The following is a 6650-nucleotide window of genomic DNA, read 5'->3' on the forward strand; positions in this document are numbered from 1 at the left end:
GCATCCCCACCTACTAGGCTCCACTCCTCACCTGCAAAGAGCCACCCCTCACTAAGCTCCTCCCATCACTTGCACAGCCCTGCCCAACATAGCACTCCCTTCTAGAAACCCTAGACACACTAAGGTTTCTGCGGCCAAACCTGATGATTCGCTGAGTATGAGCACGAAGACTCAGTGCCCTGATCTGTTCAGTCAGGTTTTGCCATCAAATAGTTTGCTCTAAACTTCTGCAGAATCTTTCAGTTTTCTGAGCCATTTGGGTTTCAAAATTATAAAGAAGAAATTGTGGACCTATACTTACTTGGGTTTATATTAAAATGGATTCATTTGTTTTTTGTTTTGTTATTTGCTTAAACCTTTTCCAATTTTTTTTTTTTTTTTAGCATAGTAACTAAAAATGACAACCCTTCACATATTTGGCCAGCTGTTGGCTCTGTGCTATGCTTGATGTTGCAGCAAATGTAAAAGACAAACAGCTTACTGTCTAGAAAGACTGATGCGGCTGTGACTGGAGGCACATGGTGGATGCCATGCGGAGGGCCAAGGACAAGGGCCGGAGGAGGAGTGGGAGCTGCTGCTGCTGGGGGGAGAGGGAAGAGCTGGAGAGGGTGGTGTGAGAAAGCAGCTGCCTCTGGGCAGGGCTCTAGAAAGGGAGCCAGACAAGTGACTAGGGGGTTCCAGGCAAGGTCCAGGCATGGGAGTCCTGACAACAGACTTAGTGCATTTGTGAAATCCTGCAAAGGTCGGGCAGACAGACACCTGAGTTTATAGTACTGGCTAGTATTAATAAGGGCCTCACCCAGAGTGGTAGATTCTTCTCCTTTATTTTTCAAATTTTACTGAAATGTACTTATTTTTCAGACTGGGACTCACCCTGTCACCCAGGCTGGAGTGCGGTGGTGTGATCTTGGCTCACTACGGCCTCGAACTCCTGGGTTCAAGCGATCCTCTCACCTCAGTCTCCCAAGCAACTGGGACAAGGTGCCACCACGCCTGGCTCATTTTGTGTGTGTGTGTGTAGGGGTAGGTGTAGGTGGAAACTTTGTTGTCTAGGCTGGTCTCAAACTCCTGAGTTCAAGCAATCCTCTTGTCTTGTGTATTAGTCTAATCTCACACTGCTATGAAGAAATACCTAAGACTGGGTAATTTATAATGAAGGAGCCAAAAAGTAAGGAAGTTTAATTGACTCACAGTTCTGCATGGCTGGGGAAGCCTCAGGAAACTTACAATCATGGTGGAAGGCACCTCTTCACAGGGTGGTATGGAAGAGAATGACAAGTGAAGGGGGAAGCCCCTTATAAAACCATCAGATCGGCCGGGCGCGGTGGCTCAAGCCTGTAATCCCAGCACTTTGGGAGGCCGAGACGGGCGGATCACGAGGTCAGGAGATCGAGATCATCCTGGTTAACACAGTGAAACCCCGTCTCTACTAAAAAATACAAAAAATTAGCCGGGCGCGGTGGTGGGCGCCTGTAGTCCCAGCTACTCGGGAGGCTGAGGCAGGAGAATGGCGTGAACCCGGGAGGCGGAGCTTGCAGTGAGCTGAGATCCGGCCACTGCACTCCAGCCCGGGCGACACAGCGAGACTCTGTCTCAAAAAAAAAATAAATAAAATAAAACCATCAGATCTCGTGAGAACATACTCACTGTCATGAGAATAACACGGGGGAACCGCCCTCATGATGCAATTACCTCCTACCAGGTCCCTCCCACAACATGTGGGGATTATGGGAACTACAATTCAAGATGAGATTTGGGTGGGGACGAGGCCAAACCATATCACCTTGGCCTTCCAAAGTGCTGGGATTAAAGGTGTGAGCCACTGTGTCCAGCCATAGAAACTTATGATAAGTCATGTTTCTTGTTTGAGAAATAGCTACCATGAGTGCTATTATTATTAAAGCTATATATTATTAGAAAGCAGACATCTCACTGTATCTGCTGATTTTAAATGCATTGATCATCTGATACAAAGTACGGTAAGCTTGGAAACAAGTAATTTAACAGCGGTAGATGATGCAGGTCGTAGCGGGCCACTTATGCATGACTGTTGGATGGCAGGCTCCCTAGATTGGGCTGAGGAGACCCGAGGTCTCACCTCTGCCAGTGACTTGCTGTGTGCGCTTGGCCAGGTGACTCATGGCACCTGGACGGAGGGAGTGGCAAGTGGCGTGGTGATCACAGGGACGTGGTATGTGATTGAGGGAGAGGGCCAGCTGGCATGACTGGAAGAGAAGACAGTTTCTTTCATACCAAAGAGTATGGACACTTACCAGGAGGCTTGCCTAAGGTAGGAGAAGATCTTCCACCCTGCCCCAGGAGTGGGGAGTCTTTCATCTTTTTGGGGGGCATTTCTATCCTCCCAGCCCCTCCAGCTGTTCTGGAAGCCCCAGCTTTGTGCTTACAGCTATCACCGAGAATCCATCCCAAACTAGGAGAAGCAAAGACTGATCCTGGACCGTCTCCCCGCTGTCGCCGGCTAGCCCACTCCAGCATTGCCCCTCCTGCAGGCCCGTGCTTCGCACTACAGGAGATTCTATGCACAGAAACAGGAGGCACACAGCCGATGTTGGAAGGGGTGCTGTGTTACTGAGGTGCAGAACACAAAATCAGGAGGCACTCAGCAGGTGTTGGAAAGGGTGCTGTGTTACTTAGGACTTAGGTGCAGCACAGTACCGTGGGAAGGGCAGACACCAGGGCGAATCCTGGCTCTGATTCGGGCAGCTTGCTTCATCACGCTGAGCCTCAGTTTTTTCATCTGTAAATGAGGATGAGAATACCTCCGTCACAGGATTCTATGTGACATGATTAGAAAATGCCTAGCCAAAAAAGAATAAAAAATTTAAAAAATAAAAAAATGGAAAATACCTAGCCAGTAATAAGCACTCAAAAATACACATATATACACACACATTCTCATCTGCCTTTTTTAGGTCTTACTTTCCTTGTTTGTAGGATAAGGGACTTGGACAGGATGGTTCTATTCTCTCCAGCTCTGAAATACTGGCTTCCCGGCACCATCTAATTTCAGGCAGAAAAGCCAGTTTTCTCAGTGTGTCGAAGATCACCATTTCACAGGCTATTTTGTCTACGTTTAACTGCTCGTGTTTTTCCAGTTAACTCAGGTGACATGTGTTCCCGAGTTGTTCCTGACGGCCATGAAGCTCAGCCACGATGACAGAGGAGCCAGGTATTTACACCTGGCCAGAGAAGACACGAATAATCTGTTCAGGTACATCGTGCATTGTAAGAACATGGTCTTGAATGTTTTATTTAAATCAAGGATGTCCAATCTTTTGGCTTCCCTGTGCCACAACTGTCTTAGGCCACACACTAAATACACTAACACTAAGGACAGTTGATGAGCTAAAAAAAAATAAATAGAGGACCTCAATGTTTTAAGAAAGTGTAGGGATTGTGTTGGGATGCATTCCAAGCCATCCTGAGCATGCGGACTGCAGGCTGTGGGTTAGACAAGCTTGGTTTAAATCACTGACTGTATGTTACGTGGTTTAAATATCATCTCACTAGTATTTTTATTGACAGAGCATCTTGAAAAATAAGGAAAAGCTTACACGGACTTACAATCTCATCAAAATACAATGTTATAGTCGGAATCAATGATTTACATTAGAGTTGGGAGACCCTGTGTTGGAGAATTGTGGTGTCAGAATGATAATTTCTAGTAGCCTGAGGTGATGATGCATCTGGGAACTGTGTCCGCAGCACTAAGATGAACGTTTTGTATTCTAGTCATTCTCCTTCCCTAGCGTTCTGTTCCTCCCCGTCCCTGGCCTTCTGTTCCTTATTCCTCCCCCTTCCCTGGCGTGCCGTTCCTTCTTCCCTAGCGTGCAGTTCGGCACCACTCCCATGGACAGTACCGGTGTTCCTCACATTCTTGAGCATACCATCCTTTGTGGGTCTCGGAAATATCCGTGCAGAGACCCTTTCTTCAAAATGTTGAACCGGTCCCTCTCCACGTTCATGAACGCCTTCACAGGTAAGACCAGCATCCTGAATGGAAAACCGCGTTTGCGTTTGCCAGGCGCACCCACTGGAATTCAGTTAGTTTCTGAGAAGAGATGACAGGAGTGGGCAATTAATGTTCTAGAAAAATTTTTACCTCTCTCTACTTGAAGGACGTTAGAAATTTCATTCTTCAGGAAAGCCACATGGTAGCGAGATTATAAAAACCAGCATTTGAATAAAAGGTACGTGAACTTTTCCCAGAAAGGTTCAAAACAGTTTTCTCTTGGGGATATCACTACAATGCCAGGCCTCCAGAGTTACCACTAACATTGATGTTTGACTTTTAGTAAGACTGACGCTAGTGAATAGGGTGACGATGAACAGTGCACTCTGTGAAGGAGTGACATGGAAGAGCAAGTTAAATCCATGCTCTTACAGAATGAGGTCATCTTTGTAGACGTGTGAAAGTCTCTGGAGACACTTGAGAGAGTTTAGATGTTCGCTGAAGAAAGCCCTGGTGCCCGTCCAGTGCAGATCCTGAGATGGGATGGGAAAGCCGGCACTCAGGGTGATGAGCTGGGACAGCTGCTGAGGTTGGGGGCCAGAGCATGGAGCCACTGCCCCATCTCAAGAATAGCTACAACTTACTATCCTAGGACAAAGGGGAAATGAGGCTTGAGATTCAATACTTTTAGTAGAAATCTGTTAAATTTTACAATTTCACTTTTCCTTTGTACCCAGCTAGTGATTATACTCTGGATCCATTTTCCACACAAAAACCCAAGGACTTTCAGAATCTCCTCTCAGTGTATTTGGATGCCACCTTTTTCCCAGGTTTACGTGAGCTGGATTTCTGGTATGTCATGAGTGATTAACTAGTTGATACAGACTTTAGTATTTGAGTTACTGTCAGCTTATAATTATTTGTCCTCAGGCAGGAAGGATGGCGGCTGGAACATGAGAATTCCAGCGACCCCCAGATGCCCTTGGTCTTTAAAGGAGTCATCTTTAATGAGATGAAGGCAGGGTTTGTAAGTTTTCTTTTTTATGTTGTGTTCAGCTTACCTTACCCATGAACCGTACCATGATATAGACACATCTGAAAGATGGTTGATTTTTCTTCAATATTCTCATTATAGGTGACATGTTCTTGGATTAGCTGGGGTCAGTGCTGTGAGCAGAAGCCAGGGGGTAGCAGGGCCAGGCTGCTGTTCTTCGCAGCAGGTCTCAGACCATGTCTGACGACCCCCGCGTATGATCTGCAGTGAGACAGAAGCTATTTTCATACCACTATCAACACATTGTCTTTTTCACTCATTCTTGCCCAAGTACATGGTGTACTTTCTAGAGGCTGTGTGGTGAGGTGTGTGACACACAGTAAGCTGGATACAGAGCAGATGGGGGAGTCCAGCTTCACCTCTGAGCCAGACACTACACACAGGTACCTACACAGGCAAAAAAAGCCCACATAATCAAAAGCTGTTTGGGTCCTCGTTAAAACCCATTTTTGCTTAGTGTTCCATTATTGGAATCCTAAGCTTGTGGGAGTTGTTTATATCCTACAGCTCAAGGTCATTGCCAAAGTCTGATTTTTACAAAAAAAATTGCAACCTCAGGAATAAATGGGTTAATTTTTCAGAGTGTAAAGGAATCTTGAAACCATTTTGGATTAAGAGCTGCTGTCCTGGGCCAGTGTCTTCATGTCCCCTTGTGACTTTGACAACCTGCCTGTGCTGGTGTCCCTGAGGCTCATGGGTGGCCTGCTCTCTGATTTCTGTAGCCCCCCTCAGCTGGTGAACTATTTCTTACCTTTTCATTCTCAATTTGGTGGTCTTTTCTTCCAAGGAGTCTTCTTGAAACTCAAGTTGGGGTGACAGCTTCTCCCCACTTCCCTCGTGGCTGGAAGGCAGACCTGGTGATCCCTCGGATTTACAGCCCTCGGCTATGCGTTTGTTGCAACACACATCAAAAAGTCCATTGTTCTCAATCCTTGAGTCCTGTGCGTGGGTGATGAGTGATTGAATACAGTGTTAAGCAATGCCTGCAGCGGTGTCTTTTTTTGTTTGTTTGTTTTTTTACCAGTAGAAGAGTTTTATTTGCAAAGTATTACAGGCATATGCACCAGAATGTGATCAACTGGCTATATTATAAGTAAGGTAGCATGTGTGTATTATTTTATATATACATATTCTTATTTATTTACTTCACATTTCAAGACAGACAATGAGAGGATATTCTCCCAGCACCTTCAAAACAGACTTCTTCCCCACCACATGTACTCAGTGGTCTCTGGGGGTGACCCACTGTGCATCCTGGAGCTTACGTGGGAGCAGCTTAAGCAATTTCATGCCACTCACGATCACCCAAGCAATGCTAGGTAATATTTTGTTGGAAATTTTGATGGTGGATTGTGAAAAGTTGACTTGTTTGTGTTCTTACATTTTCATGACATGGCTTCTCTCACATTTAGCGATGCTTAAGAAATATCTAAGTGTAGGTAAGATTCTTGGCCTAAGTTTGCCTATCTTACTTGGACATTGATTTTGGACATTTACAATGATAGTCTTCAGTGGGCTCAGCATGGTGGTTACAAACACGGTGTTTAGAAAACCCCAGAGAAGGTTCCTGGCCCCCAGCTTCTTGCCTCACTTCCAGCTTTGTTGCATGGAGAGTGGGGGTGC

The 6650-nt window shown here is 45.8% G+C and overlaps 1 pseudogene; it reads left to right on the forward strand.

Annotated features, from left to right (window-relative positions):
* Positions 1-518: 518 nt before the first annotated feature.
* On the forward strand, positions 519-5317 carry LOC144330567 (presequence protease, mitochondrial-like; annotated as a pseudogene).
* Positions 5318-6650: the final 1333 nt, after the last annotated feature.

The sequence above is a fragment of the Macaca mulatta genome, chromosome 8 (assembly GCF_049350105.2).
Source record: "Macaca mulatta isolate MMU2019108-1 chromosome 8, T2T-MMU8v2.0, whole genome shotgun sequence".
NCBI classification, from domain to species: Eukaryota; Metazoa; Chordata; class Mammalia; order Primates; family Cercopithecidae; genus Macaca; species Macaca mulatta.